The 16,827-nt window shown below is 36.2% G+C and overlaps 1 long non-coding RNA gene across 1 annotated transcript; it reads left to right on the forward strand.

Annotated features, from left to right (window-relative positions):
- On the forward strand, positions 2,926–8,218 carry LOC109946452. Its single transcript, XR_002269601.1, has 2 exons — positions 2,926–6,677; positions 6,774–8,218. It is a non-coding gene; the product is annotated as an uncharacterized LOC109946452 (long non-coding RNA).

Raw genomic sequence — 16,827 nt, forward strand, 5'->3', positions numbered from 1 at the left:
TGTTAAATCCTTTGTCTCTTAAGTTTTTACAACTTTTATATACATCTCTCTCCCTCTGTTGGATTGAATTGACTTACTAGCTAAGAGGGGGTTTATTGTTGTTGCCTTTTCAAAAATTTATTACATTTGGTGCTGTTATTTTAGCAATATCTTATGTAGATGCACCCTAATTCTTGTCTTAGGGACAAAGTTTCACCTGGGGGCATGGGTTTGAGAGATCAAGGCAGCTGGTTTTGTTTCTTTACCTTCCTCGGATTCTTATTTTCGTTACTTGTTCAATATCTTGAATTCTGTGGTCTGTCTTTCCATTGATGTCTTGCTTTAGTCCACATTATGTAGTGATTATCAGGATTTTGAGCAGTTACTGCAGTTGCCTTGTTTGGTGATTTTTTTTTCTCTTATTTCTTTTTAAAATTTTATATAAGTCTCTTCTCCCCCTCCCCCCCCCCCCCTCTCTCTCTCTCTCTCTCTCTCTCTCTCTCTCAATATCTCTGTATTTCACCCCCTAAATTGGTCAGGTATTATGTATTTTACAGGTTCCTTCTGTTGGGTTTGAATTGACTTACTACCTAAAAGGGGGTTTAATGATGTTGCTTTTTGTTTCCCATTTCAATTTTTCTATACATTTGGTGCTGTTATTATAGCAAATATCTCATGTAGTTGCACCATAATTCTTAGGGACAAAGTTTCACCTAGGTGCACCAGTATGAGAGCTCAAGGCTGCTGGTTTTGTTTGTTCACCTTCCTTGGTTTCTTATTTTTGTTACTTGTTCAATATTGTGAATTTTGTGGTCTGTTTTCTGTACGTAAGTCCACATTACGTAGTGATTATCAAGATGTTGAGCAGTTCCTGCAGTTCCCTTGTTTGGTGATTTTTTTTGCAGGAATTTGGTTTTAGAAGTTTACGCTCCAGTTAAACGAAAGTGGTAATAGGTTATTGGGAGAATATGTTGGCGTTTTGGTTTTTGATGAAATTGTTTCATTCTTTACTCGTTCAATGCCCTAAATTATGGGGCGAACATGTTAAATATTTTATCGTTTACCCCTATGTCACCCCTAACTTAATATTAGGTATGATGTATTTTTCATGGTTCTTCTGTTGTGTTTGAATTGACCTACTACCTGAGAGGGGGTTTAATGCTATTCCCTTTTGTTTTCCATTTAAAAAATTTATACATATGGTCCTGTTATTTTAGCAAAATGTTATGTTGATGCACCCTAATTCTTGTCTTAGGGACAAAGTTTCACCTGGGGGCACCGGTTTGAGAGCTCAAAGCCACTGGTTTTGTTTGTTCACCTTGTTTCTTACTTTTGTTATTTGTTCAATATCGTTTCTGTGGTGTTGTTTTTCCGTTGGTGTCTTGTGCAGACTTGCTTTAGTCAGCATTATGGAAGTCTATCAGGATTTTGAGTAGTTACTGCACTTACCTTGTTTTGTGAATTTTGCATGAATTTGATTTTGAAGGTTTACGCTGCAGTCAAATGAAAGAAGAAATGGGTTATTTGGTGAATGTGTCGTCGTTTTGTTTTTGGTGAAATTGTTTTATTCTCTGCTCATTTGATGTCCTAAATTATTGGGAGAACATGTTAAATATTTTTCTTTTATTGTTTTATTTTTTTATATTTTTTATATCAAGTATATATCTCTCCCTCTATCCCTTAATTAATATTTGGTATTATGTATTTTCAGGTTTCTTCTGGTGGGTTTGAATAGAAATGCTACCTAAGAGGAGGTTTAATGTTGTTGCCTTTTGTTTTACATTTCAAAATTTTATTACATTTGGTGCTTGTTATTTTAGCAATATCTTATGTAGATGCACCGTAATTCTTGTCCTAGGGACAAAGTTTCAACTTGGTGCACGGATTTGAGTGGAGTTCAAGGCCGCTGGTTTTTATTCACCCTGCTTGGTTTCTTATTTTTCCATAGCTTTCTACTCTTTTGATATGGTTATATGCTTGCTCCTTTACTCTTTGTCAAAGCGATTTTTTAAACCTCTATTGATACCCAGAAAATCATAAATCCGTGTGTCTCTCTCCTTTTCCTTATAATCATGATAAGCATTTTGCTCTTCTATTGACAAATACTAAATTGTGATTTAGTTCAATAGTCTGCCTTCTGGTTATGCATCTTGTTTTCTTGGTATGTTCTAATCGGATTTTATGTCTTCAATCTTGGCATATGGGGGAATATGTTCAAAATCACCATTAATCTTTTTTTCTTGGTTCGAAGATATAATGTTATGATGTTTTGATTACAGATGCTGAATATGTCTTACTTCCTTCTGTGCTGCCATGTATTTGTTCGATATATGTTGCTTTATGGTCTTTAAGCTATTAGATAATTACCGCCAAACAGTGCTTTAGCTTTTATGTTTCGTCTTTTCTTCCGTTGGTTTATTTCTAAGGTTGTCATTACTTATATTTGGTCTCCCAAATTGTATAGCAGTCTGGCTTGACATTCTCTTTATGATGATTCCCTATTTTCGTGATTATGGAGAGGCATTTAAAGTTTATGACACTGTTGTGGGGAGCAGATTCTGGTTTGGTTTCTTAACAAGAACATGTCAATTTCCTATTTTTAAATTCTCTCTTTCTCTCACTCAGGTATCTTCAGTGGGGTTCTAATTGGCATACTATTTAAGAGGGGGTTTAATTCTTCTTTCCTTTTGTTTCCCATCTTTAAGGATTTATAAGATTTGGTGCGTTATTTAGCAATATCTGAAGTAGATGCATCCTAATTCTTGTCTTAGGGACAAAGTTTTCCTTGGGGCATGGCAATGAATGGAGCTCATGGCTGCTGGTTTTGTTTATTCACCCTTCTTGCTTTCTTGTTTCTTTTACATGTTCAATATCGGTGAATTCTGTGGTTGTGTTTCCTTTGATGTCTTATGCAGATGAATCTGTTGCTTTAGTCTGGAGTATCAGGATTTTGAGTAGCTTCTGCAGTTGCCTTATTGACCCTGTTTGCTTTCTTATTTCTGTTACGTGTTCAATATCGTGAATTCCGTGGTTGCCTTTCCCTTCGTGTCTTATGCAGATGCATCTCTTGCTTTAGTCTGGAGTATCAGGATTTTGAGTAGCTTCTGCAATTGTTCTGTTTGGTGAAATTTTGCAGGAATTTGGTTTTAAAGGTTTACGTTGCAGTTACTTCTTGGCTTATAATTTAATTTCTTATTTCTTTGATGTCTGGAACCATCTGTTTATGCAGATTGCAAATCTTGTCTCTCTATGGAAATCTTGCCTAACTATAAGAGGGGTCTTTTATCCGATCTTTTTTATTCGTACCGTCTGTATAATGTGGGGCACATTGTCTGAGCTATATTTCTGCCTGCAGGCGTATCCTAACTCGTGTCTATATATGGAGGTCTCACTTTCTCGAACGAGTTTTAAGAAGGGGTTTGAGTAGTTTTTGGCTTATGATTTTGTTTCTTATTTCTTGGTGTTTATGAGGTATGGAACCATTATTTGAGCACTCTTTTATGCAGATGCATCCTAATGTTTGTCGGTTGCTGGAGTCTCACACTGTTGAAAGAAAAAAAGGGGTTTTCTGAGTTATTATCTGATTTTATATTCTTGGAGCCCGTATGACATCCTAAGACAGGTTTTAAGCAATGTCTTTATAAGCAGACCATTACAATTGTCTTCTTGTGGGGTCTGATTCCTTGAAGTAGAACGAGCGGCCTTTAAGAAAGGGTTTGAGTGGTTCTCTGCTTATGATTTAACTTCTTACACGAGCCATTATTTGAGTAATGTTATCTTTTAGAGTTTGATGCATCTTGTGTATTGGTGAAGATTTTATAAGATCTGGTACCATTGTTCGAGCAATATTCTATGCAAATGCAATTTAACTCGCCCGTGTATGGAGTTTTACTTTGTTTAAGGACAGCAGGGAGGCTACCAACAGTGAATTTCTTCGCCCTGTTATTTGATTTCCTGGTCTTAAGAAACCCCCGCCCTATATGCAACACATACTAACTCTTGTCTTGTACATGCAGTCCAACATTGTTGACAGAGAAGAGCTTCTTCCCGGGGGGGTTTCTTATCTTATTATCTATTATCTATTTCTGGATTTAGAGATCTTGGGCCATGATTTGCACCATTACTTTCCATTCTATGGGGTCCAACTTTGTTGAAGGAAATCGCTTTTAAGAGGGAGTTGAGTAGTATGGCCTTATGATTTAATTTCTTCTTGGGTTTATGAGATTCGACACTTTAATTGGGCGTTCTTTTGTGCAGATGCATCGTAGCTCTGCTCTGTTTCTGGATCTTTTTTCCTCACATGTTGGGCTTTGTTGATTTTTGTGTTGTGCTTTAATGTCTCAGTTTTAAAGGAGTTATGAGATGCATCCTTGTTCTTGTGTGCGAAAGAGAGTAACTTAATTCATGACTGGACTCCTTTCTTAAGGAGGTTACGCTGCGTCATATCTTTGTTGTGGATCTCTTTTTCGAGGAGGGTTTCAGGAGTTCAATTTCAAGTTAATGTTAATGGCGAAACCTCAGGAGCAGGTGTCATGCCGAGTTTTGTTTTCCGTTATGTATTTTATTCAGTATCCTGAACCTTTGAACCTTTGGGCTATTATTCAGTCATTGTCTCATGCAGATGCTCGTTGTTCCAAGTCTTATTAGAGTTGAGTTGATGAGGATGATCTTTCGAGTGACAATCAGAACTTGTGGCACGGTGCCTGGTTTTACATATTTGCCTTCTTGTTTTCTTGATACATTTCTTTTCGAATGGTTATATGTTATGGTGTTGTCAGTGTTTTTTGCGGTAGTTCATGGATTTTCCTGTGCGGAAGTTTTGTAGCTCAGAGTCTTGGATCTGCATTGATTCCTTGAGAAACACACTCCACATTTGGTTTCTTATTCATTTGTCTTCTTTCATGGGGTTTATCCTTCCTGGCTTGATAGTTCAACATATTCTTATGGTGATGGGTTCATTCTTTTCTTTCAACTTAATTATATTCTCTCAAACTTTACTTTTATTTCTGTTTTTTAAAAGATAACTTATTACAGATTTTGAATTTCGTGTAGGGGCCTCAAGATCCTTAATCTTTTTTGACTCTGCGCCTCTCCCATTCATTTCTATATTGTGCTGGTCTTTAATTAATTCACACATTTTAAGGTTTGGCAGATGCTCGTCTTTATTGGTATTGCTGTTTTTGTCTGTTCAAATGTCTGTTTTGTCTGGTTGAAGGTGGATTCAATGCAGTATGTGCAGCTTTGTGCAATACTTTGGCCATTCGGGGTTGGATATTCTTTGGTGCTTCTCTTTTTTTTTTCTTCTATTCTTTGCCCTTTTCAGAAGGGCACTTGTTAAGATATTTGGTCGTTCATTTGATATTTTATTGATGGGTGGATATAATCTGGCACCACCATTTGATCTGATGCAATGTGTTTGCAGTTGCATCCAAACTTGTCTTTTACTGGAGTTGCACTTTGTCAGAGCCTAGAACATCTCTTTTAAGAGGTGGTTTTATGTTTCTTTGCTTGCGATTTAGTTCTCTGTAGACCATAAATGTGGCATTTTTGAGCAAATGTATTATGCAAATTCATTTCGCATCAAGTAAATGGAATGGGTATTCAAGCAAACCAACGGAATCATGGATTTGGGCATGTGCGACGGTCAAGAGGAATGGGAGTTGCCTTTGTTGAGTGTACGTCTTTCCTTTTGGTCTCATCTTCATTAGAATGTGGACTGCTTTTAGTAGTGTCCACTCTTGGCTTAACTTTCTTCTTGGATATTCAGTCTGTATATTGTCAGCTTGCTCTTGAGGCCTGGGAGAATGGGGATGCTCTTAAGAGGTGTCTGGTACTTCCTGGCTTATGGTTTATTTTTGTCAGATTTTATCATATATGATTCAAGCAAAGAGTTCTGTGCAGCAACTTTTGTCTCTTAATGGAGTCCTAGGGTTTATAGGAGGAGGGCAGGCTGCTGATTGTTTTAAGAGGGAGTAGGAATGTGGTATGCAGATTGATGTCTTTGGATGCAGTGAAGTATCATTGGACTGTAGAGCAGCACTTGCTGACACATAAACTGAGTATGACTTTGATCTTCGTTGATGGAACTGTTCTTTGAGGGGTCGTGAGATTTGATTTTGTCGTTTACATAGTATCTTATTTCCAATTTGTATCGAAGTTTTATTCATTGATCTCGTTTTAGCCGAGGTTTTCTCATGTTCAAGTTAACGGGATTGATTTGTCAGCTGAAATGGATAGGATGACTTGCTTTCATTGTCTTTGGATTTCAGCGTTTCGATCTTAATTAGCTTAGCTTCTATGCCTTGCTCGATTTTTCCAGAATATGGCCTGAGGGTTTATCTTTTCCTTTGATTTGATTGCTTCTCTCAAAGTCTCCTTTCATATATATATATATATATATATATATATATATATATATATATATTTTTCTGAGTACAGATGCTAATATTTGCATATACCTTTTCGGGTTTTATAGGGTTGGAGGTGGTGGTTTGTGGTCTGCTAAAGGGTTTGGATTTTGTCTTAAACATAGTGACCTGTTGGCATTTTTGGGTGCAAGTGCTGGTTTGCTTTTGCTGGTTCTTTTGTTGTGGCATATTACTCTTTTTTTTTCCTGGCAGGCTAAAGTTGCTTAAGTTCGTGATGGGTCAGTATGTTGGATATTTGAAATTTCTGGGCAGAGTAGTCCATTGTAGAAGGTTGGGTTTTTTTCCTGCTGATCCGTTTAGGTTACACGTGGGGTTGTTTGACAAGTAAACGATCTGGCATAATTATATGGGTCGTGTTTTATGCAGAAGCAGTCTCATTCTTTGAGGGCTCCGTCTCAGATTCAAGTTTATGCACAGAACTGATAGAACTGTTTTTTTAAACTGCTGATGGAAATAGATGTGGTATGAAGTGTGGTGTTTCCCTTACCTGTCTTCTTAGTTCCGTCAGCTGATAGTCAATACTTTTTTGTATAACTGTTCCTTTAAATAGCTTTTGTGTTCATTTGGGTGGCTTGATAGGATCTGTCATTCTTTTCTTCATTTGGTGGTGCTTATGCGTAGTCCAACTTATTGAACATTGCAATCTGACACTCTTTCTATGATCAATTTGACACTTTTAAAGCATTTGAGTATTAATTAAGTAGTTATTTGTTGGTATCAAATTACACATTTGGAACTTTGGTGTGTTTTTCATATTTATGCCCTTATTAGTTGCTGGGTGTGTCTCTTTTATTGGTTCAATAATGCTGTGGTCAAGCGTCATTCGACTATTCCCAGCTGCTTGCCGATACAGGTCCTTCTTTAAGAACTGATGTGAGTGTGAGTCTTGCTTTTATGTATGCATAGCTTATTTCGGATCCTGCGAAAACCTTCAATATAACAATGAACAAATATGCTTTAGCTGGATTTTAAGCTCGTGAAGTGTGGAAGGGATGATAGGGATGAGGTCCTCTGAGAGATTGCATTAAATGTAATTCTTATCTCCAATTTATGACTAAGTAATGAACTTACAAAGAGAACATATTATGTATTGAAAGAATGTAGTCCTGGTTTATCATTTTGGAATGAGCCCTTTACGTAGATTGCTTATTATGGGAGGAAGAGAATTTTTTTCTTGCTTTCGTTAAAGGAGATTTCTGAACTATGCGACATTTCTTTTGAAGTAATTTTTCTCTTTGGATATTCGAAAGTATATTTGTTAGACATTTTGTTAAGTTGTTTATCAATTGTATAAAGTCAACTTCTTGGTAGCTTTTTCTCTTTTAGATTTGTTTGGCTTTTAGTATGATGGTTATGTGCATTGCTTTGTTTTTAGCAGCTGTCTGTTGTGTGTATTTGTGTTTAGTTAGTTAGGTTTAAAGGGATGTAGCTCAAAATGGTAGAGCTCTCAGCTTGTAACCAATGTGAACAAGTTACAAGACTTACGAGAAGATCAAGGTTCGAATCCTTGCTTCCCTGCACATTAACATATTTGATAGTTGCTGTTGATGTGCGGATGCTGTTGGTAGCTGACTAAAATGGTGGTCTGGATGATCTGTTAGCTTAAGAACCTGAATTGGCTGATTTTCCGGTTTACCACAAGATGTGGTTTATTATGTAAAAGCTTCAGGAAGCTCGAGTTTTAAGCCAACCTCTGCTGCTCTAATTTGTGCTTCTCATTTATTCATTTCATACACTTTCTAACGTACATGTTCACATTTCTATCATTTCAATTTCTGGCAATCGAAAATTTCAATGTTTGGATTTATGTATGTTGAATTTTCTAAACGACCGAATTTTGTAAATGGCATTGTGGAAATTGTGAAATGATGCTTATTTTGATGGAAATTAAACTCGGGATTTAGATGTCTCATTTTTACGATTTTTTTTGCGTGTCATTTAATAAATTCCGTGCTTAAGTTGACAAGGGAATTGTCAATTTCTCCACTTAAATTTTTGACTTTTACTCAAATTTTCAATCTAATAAAAAATTATATATAAAATGAAATAATGACTTTATACATCACACAAGCAGAGATGTATTTTATCTTTTCCTTAATTTGATCTATGAATGATGAAGTAGCCGGAGTGAAAAAAATGGCTACTTTTTACCCATGCTTTTACGCATATATGATTATTCTTACTCAATATTTTTTAAAATTTTTAGCAGATAACTTTCTTTAATGATCGGTGTAGCTTTTCTCTAGATCAAAGATTTCACGACTTCACAATTTTGTCCTGATAAATTTGTAATTTTTTTAAACAGACAAATTTAAAAGAGGGATTTACTATTATGCCTAAATAGGAGCCCAAATTACTATTATGCCTAATATATGAGCTCAAATTATTATTATGCCAATATAAAATGGACTTTAGAAACACACGTAAAGTTTATTTACAACTTAATGAAGAGTCTTCGAACTTCTTATAAATTACAAAATTGTCATTGATTTCTTAAAACAAGCCCAAAATTTTATTAAAAAAACCCAAAATACTCAACACGGCATCAAAGTAATTTAGTAATCAAAATTAAATTCAACAGGGCCATCTATCATTTTTTTGAGTTTTTTTTTCGTTTGTTTATAGAAATTAAATGATGTAATGTTTATCTATATTACTAATGCTAAGAATGGGTATATAACTACTAAGTGCTACTATTTTCACCAATCTTGTCCTAATTCTCTACTCTATTTTCAAAATTTTAAAGACAAATTTATCCCTTTGTAAAATTACTTCCAAGGACTTTCTCAAAATTTGATATATGTCCATTGCTATAACCATACTTAAATTTTTACTTTTAAATCATTTAAAGAATTTTAAACCAAAAAATAAAGTAAAATGATATAAAGAAATAACATTTTTTTATTTTTTATAAATTAAAAAAAATGCTCTCCCTCCCTCCCTCACCTCAGGCTCCCAATTACCATGTTCGCTGATCTTTTCCCCTTCTTCCCATTGACCATCAACTCCAAATCCAACCCCATCACCGCTCATCTCTCTCCTTCTCTCCATCGCAGCGCATCTCCACCCCAATGTTACTAAAGTATGACCAACATAAGAAAGGCATCCAACCCTAGGTTCCTCAATTGCTACCTTATATGGGAATTTTGTGTCTTATTAAAAATTTTGTAAAAAAAATACTTGTATTAAACATGAGAAATATGTAACGTTTGCTTTTTTTTTTTTTTTTAAATGTGAATTTTATCGAGTCTTTAAGACGTGTACATAACACGTATGTATTATTAAAAAATACGTACATATGTGTATAATAGAGTATTAAACATGAAAGTGCTAAATTATTTATACGGGTAATAACTATAGAAAAGTAAAAAATTAAAATGGGACAATAAAGACTTGGGTAATGGCCATTAGGACAATGCTATAAACTACTATTATCGATAAACGAAAATCAGAGAAAAAATTTTAAATAAAAAAAAGGATTGCAGTATATATTATTTATTAAAGGCAATTAAAACAACTAAAAAACCCAGTAAAACTGACTGGCTATACTATTTTTTTAATTTTAAAACATAAGTATAGCCGCGCAGCTATACGCCTTATTTTTAAATAAAAAAAAACTAAAGTAGCCTCACCAAGCCTAGGCGCCACATGTCCAAAACAGTATAGCCGTCCAGCTATACTATTTTTAACATTAATAAAACCAAGTATAGCTGCACGGCTATACTATTTATTATCCGTCTAGCGAGTAAGTGCCGCATGTCAAAATAAATAAGTATAGCCACGCGGCTATACTATTTTCAAAAAAAAATTAAAAAACCCGAATATAGCCGTCCAGTTGTACTATTTGTTTATAATAAAAAAGACCCCTAGCGATTAGGCGCCACGTGTCAAAACAAGTATAGCCACCCGGCTATACTATTTCTTTTTAAAAAAAAAATCATAGTATCGCCGCATAGGTATACTATTTAAATACATTATATTTAAAAGGCGGCCATACTATTTAATAAATGAAAAATTAAGAAAAAAAACATTCTCCTAGTTGCATTAGTTTATACTTTATAGATATTATGGTAGGGGTGAGTTGGGAAAGAGGGCTATTTTTTAATATTATTAAAAGGTATTAGGAATAATGGTGGGTAGAAAGATAATATTGTGTTTTTTCAAATTTATATAGTGGATAGGAAGATAAGGTGGGTGAGAAAATAGGATATAGGGCGGAAATAGTAGCAGTCATAACTAAATATCTAAATTTAAAAATAACGAATGGGCTCTCATATGTCACGATTGGCCCAATTATGTCCCATTGACGTTTCTTCCTCTTCTTTTTTTGTTTTTTTGTTTTGTTTTGTTATGTTTTTCAATAAGTAAAAGTAAAAGAAGAAAGGCACAATTCATTTTTGACGTGTAGTAAAATGCTTGACCATCAAATTTTGATGTGGAACAATTCATTTCCCATTTACATATAATTATCAATACCGCTCTCTTACGGGGAAGTTGACTTTACCTTCTTTCTTTTCAGAGTTACATGGGAGGCCTAAGCTAAAACAAAAATTACATTTTTTTCTTTTATTCCCTTTAGTAAGTGGCTTGTGCATCTTATTTTTTGGTTGAAGCATATGCTCTATAAAATGGAACACCCTAAAAGAGTACAAGAAAACTATCTGAAACCCAAATGTGAGGCAGGGTCAATACCGTAATCTTAAAAAAGATTAGTGACTTGAACTAAATATAGATAAAGAAAATAAAGAAAAAAAGAAGAGGAATCTTGGACACTTCTTCAACCACCAAAACAGCAGTGCCAGCGATTGAAATCAGCATCATGTGCCTCAACAAATGTGGATATAAAACAGAAGAAAAACAAAATAAATATGCACGAAAAAAGAGAAAAACAAAATACAATTGGGTTAAGCCAATAACAAGGCCTAAGACACTAGAAACAAAGGAAAGAAAATTAAGAATGAAAAAACTACTTCATGCGCTAAAGAAATAACATGGCAGTGGAAATCCAACAATAGGGGTGGGCATCAATCTGGCAGAATCAATTAAACAGGCTGGTTCAATTCGTAATTACCGATTTTGTTTGGTTTTAATCAAGAAAAAATCAAACTGTATAAAAATCGAACCGAATTGTATATTATTGAAATTTGGTTATGAGCGTTTATATATGTATATAATTTTACACGTGTAATCCTCTAATTAGAAAATAACTAGATATGAATGTTGAATTGTGGCTATATTAGTTATTAAAATTTGACTTTTATGGTATATTGAGTTTTAGGATGGTTTGATACACTAGAAAATGAAAAAAGTTTGTAGCAAGTTGTGAATCTTTTTGTTCTAATTGGGCTAACAATTTTGAAAAAAAGAAAAAGAAAAGAGAATTGAACTTAGACCCAAACTGACTGAACCAAACCATCTTAAATTGGTTTGGTTTGGTTCAGCTTCCTCCGTGATTATTGTTAAAATCAAACCAAATCAAACCATTATATTGTAATTGATTCATATGTGGTTTTGAGGTGAAACCGATCCAATCCGGACCATACCTACCCCTAGTCACCAATACCAACTTCCAACAACGAACTTGCCAATAACCACAAGCAAACTCATATCCAAGATTGACAACCGACAACAAAATCGACAATAGAGAAAAAGAGAAGTAGGGAGAAATTTTTTTTGATGAAATCGAGTTGTGCATCTTTCATAAAACAGATTGATGAAATACTTGATTAGATTAACTTAACGTAATTATGATATAAAATCAAGAAGAAGAAACTGAATTTGAACTAAACTACATGATCAAAAAAGTGCAATATGTCCAAATGTTAACTACCCAACCTCTAAATCAATGTTACACCAACGTTCAAATCTCAATTCAAAATAATGAAGTCGATTATCTTTTTTGTAATTATGAAGAAATAATGAAGTTGTTGTGTTTGCAAATGTGTGTTGACCCAGTTAGTCAAGACAATGAGCCCTCTACGTTGCACTCATGTTCGAATTTTCTCTTTATAAATTATATTAGTTTAGACCATCGTTTCTCTATTTTTTTTAATAAAAAAGTCACGTTTGATGGGCTTCCTTCTTTGTGTCCGGATGTACTCATGACTATTGGGCTCGATGAAACCGGAGAACTTGTGCCAATCGCAGGGTGTCGACCAGCGCAAAAAATATTAGGATTAACTTCACTTTAGTCCCTGTAGGTTTAGTGTCAGTATCGAAATGGGCCCCAAGGTTTGAGTTTTATCAATTTCGTACCCAACATTTCGAAATATTACCAATTTACACCAGCCGTTACATTGACCGTCAAAGTCAGACGTTAAATGCTGACGTGGCAGTCGTGGGACCCACATAATAACCAAATAGTTGTTAGAAAGCGACGTCACGATGGGCAATTTCTGAAGAAAAAAATCGAAGGAAAGGAAGAGTTCGCTTACCTGGGTTGGAAAAATCGAACCAACTCAGTTTCTGATTTGTGTTCGTGTTTTCGAGAGCAAAGGAGCGAGGAAAAAAGTGGAGGGAAACTGACGAAGAAGATCCGATTGGCTGGGCGAAATGGATGAAGAGGCGCCGATGTGTTGGTGCGGAAAGGCTGCTACAATTCGAACCTCTTGGACAGATTCGAATCCTGGGAGGCGATTTTCCATGTGTGCAGCCAAGGTACGTGAGACTAAGAGGGGTTTTAAGGGCTGTGAATTTTGGGCATGGTTTGATCCGGCCATGTGTGAAAGGTCAAAGGCAGTGATTCATGGGCTTTTAAAATCGCGGAATAAGCTGGAGAAGTCAATGGCAATGGCAAGACAAAGAGAAAAGGTCGTTTGGGTGTTGTTGGTGGCTTCGTGGGTTCTATTTGCAAGCATCATTTTGGGAGGGATGTGTGGATGTGGAGTGAACAAAAAGAGGAGCTTGGAATTAGCTTCTGCCATTGAATGAATGTATTGTTAGTAGCAGTTTGTAATGGTTTAATTGTTATGTAAGGGTTTAAGGGTTTAGGGTTTTAGGATTAAGGGTTATGGGGTAAGGCTTAAGGGCTTATGGGGTAGGATTAAGGGTTATGGGGTAAGGTTTAATTGTTATGTAGCAGTTTAATTGCCGACTTTTTTGTAACTTGATGAAGTGAATGGAATGGCAAAATTTGTAGAAAATGGAATGGCAAAAATAATATAACAGGGAAGTTAGAAAATGGATGCACCTGGAACAATGAAGTGAATGACCAAAATAATGAAGCAAAGTGGCAACCCAAAAACTCAGAAAATTCTGCATTCAAAATGGCTCAAAATTACCAGATAATAACATTGCATATCGTACATATTTCATGTCCATTCAAATTCATTCCAAAATGGCAATTTCAGTGGATGTATTTGCATTCACAGTGGTTGAGGCTTATGTGAATGCAATTACATTCATCAAAATAAGTCAGCACTTAGTTATACATGACTAATTTTTCAAAAACAAAAACCTCATAATCACAAACTGCCAGTCTAACAACAAAACGTGAATCATCAAATAGCTTTTTCAGTGAGCTTCAATGTACAACATTTGATCCTGCAGTTGAAACAGAAGTTGATGCATGAGGAAGCAAAGTTGAGGCTGGTTGTGCTTCAGAAGTGGCATGTGCTTTCTTAGTTGGTTTTGGCTTCCCTTTTTGCACACGCCTTGGAGGCTTGGATCTTTGCTTTAGGGTGCTTGGATCACCAGCTAGAGTGGATGCATCAGATGGAGTGGTCTACAACATAAAAACTACATCAGTTTGCAACAAACGCTTAGGGTTATTAAGGGATAGAATTGAAAAAGATTGAGTTGCTATACCTGGGTATTTTCAGTACCCCTCTTCCTCTTAGTTGCAGGTTTAGCTTTTGGGGGAAGATTCCTATGGCAAGTCCTCTTATTGTGCCCTTTTTTACCACATTGCCCACATTTGAGAGAGTCCTGGGTGTTAGGAATGCGAGACAATGCAGTTTCAGATTGGTTTCTTGATGCTCTCATCTTCATCTTGCCCTTGTGCTCTTCCTGTTCTTTGGTTCTACATTTTCTTGGCCTTCCAGGCTGTGTAGAGTAAGACGGAGGAAGACATGGTGGAAAGTCACTCTTATCCCACATATCCATCCCATTCATAGGCAGTATGAGATTCTCATATGTCTTCAAGTAAGTTGATTTCAAATAGCAGTCATCCACAAAATCCATGACATTAAGACCCATTTTATAATTTATGGCTGCAATAGCATGAACACAAGGCCATCCCTGCAAATCCCAAGCTCTACAAGAACAAGTTCTCAATTCCAAGTCCACAATATATTGTGCATGGCCACCAGCTGACACTTGGAATTTACCTCCACCTGACCACATTGCCACACAAGCACCTGCCTTGGCTTTATTTCCCTCCACCTTCTTAAATATCCTTGGGCAGATAGGCTTGTTCCATGTCAGCATTTTGTCCCTTCTTGCTTGTATTCTCCTCATCAGCATACATCTAATATACTCAAACATTGACATAATTGGTCTATCCCTACATTCCAATATAGTAGCATTGAAGGACTCGCAAAGATTATTCAACAACATGTCACACTTCAAATGAGTGTTGAAGTGTGACTTGGACCAATGCCTTGGAGGTTTATCTGGAGTGGTTAGCCATTCATATGCATCATTTGACAGTTTTTTCAGGTCTTCCATAGCCCTTGTAAAGTGGGGGACAGTGGTTGCATATGATGCTTCCCAAAACTTGTCTCTGAGGCTTTTTGCTTTGAAAAGCACCCTATAGTTGGAAAACAGGTGTCTTGCACAGAACCGGTGGTCACAATTAGGGACCACTTGCTCAAAAGCAAGTACTAAACCTTTTTGTTTGTCGGATATAAAGGTGAAGCCAAATTGATTCACAATCTCACAATCCTTAACCAATAGCTCCAGAAACCAAATCCAAGATTCCTTGCACTCTGATTCCACAACTGCATAAGCAATTACCCAGGTTTCATTATTGGCATCTATACCCACAGCAGTTAACAGTTGCCCTGCATAAACACTCTTCAAAAAGCACCCATCTAAACCTATAATAGGCCTGCACCCAGCTTTGAAGCCTTCCTTAGCAGCTCCTAAACAAACATACAACCTTTGAAACTTTGGTTGCCCCACTTGTTGTTGGAAATCACACTTAACCATTGCTGTGGTTCCTGGGTTAGTCTTCCTTAATTCCTCACAGTAATCCCAAATTCTTGAATATTGTTCATTGAAACTGCTCTCAATCAGCTTTAGTGCCTTATATTTTGCCCTATACACTTGTTGTCTTGACACCCCTGTATTATAATCCTTCTCAACAGTCTCCTTTAATGACTTCATTGGCCACTGGGGATTGGACTTCAAACTGTGAACATATTTCTTGCTTATCCATGTTGACTTCACAGTAGGGTTCTCCCATAGCTGTGTACATGTGTGCTCACCTACATATGTCTTCACTTGCAATGTGTTCTCATGTTGCATTTTTGAAGCATATATCATCCACTCACAATCTGGGTCCCCACAAACTGCCTTCAGCTTCAAAGCCTCATTCCTAATAAACACTACATCCCTATTCTGCAAGATGGAGTACTCTCTGACAGCTGCCCTAAACACCTTACAATCACTAAACAACAGCCCAATCTCAAACTTTGGATCTGCCATGTCAGTTGCAGCATTGAACTCTGGCCAATTCTTATCAACTTCCTCATCATAATTATACTTAGCATAATCCCTGCACTCAGAATCGTCAGAATCCAATTCAACATCTGTAGGCCAATCAAGAGCAGCCTCATTCCCAGTTTCTTTAGCCCCTGTCCATTCAGTTTGGTCATCCACCCATTCATCAAAAAAAACATCATCTTCATCTTCATCTTCACTGAAGTTCTTGGGAATCATATAATCTGAGTCCTCACTATCAGAAGCATCATCATCCAAGCCTTCAAAGTTTGCAGCATTTGCCAAACTTCTTCCACTTCTCAACATTATGGAATCCCTTTGAAACTCGGTCCTGTAGCCATCAACCCTTCCTTCCACAACTTTGTCTTTATGGTGAACAGTCTTTGTCCTCCTCAAACTGCCACTTCTTTTTTTACCAAATGCACGCTTCACCCTATGTGACATGTCATCAACCTTGCCTTTGCCTTTATCAGAACAACCTTGACTTGGTTTTTCTTTGCCCTTGTCAGAATTCTCCTCATTATTCACAGTGACAGTTTCTTTGCCTTGTTTAGAAGCTTCATCAATCAACCCATCTTCATTCAACCCTTCTTCATTCAACTCTTTGCCTTCTCCACATGCTTCTTCATTCAACCCTTCTTCATTCAACTCTTCTATTACAACACTTGTTTTTTTCACCTTTTGCACCTGGGATACTCCCCCACCCACTGGAACAATGGCACCACAATTGTCATCAAGCTCTTGAATCACTATCTCA

Source organism: Prunus persica, chromosome G1, assembly GCF_000346465.2.
Source record: "Prunus persica cultivar Lovell chromosome G1, Prunus_persica_NCBIv2, whole genome shotgun sequence".
NCBI classification, from domain to species: Eukaryota; Viridiplantae; Streptophyta; class Magnoliopsida; order Rosales; family Rosaceae; genus Prunus; species Prunus persica.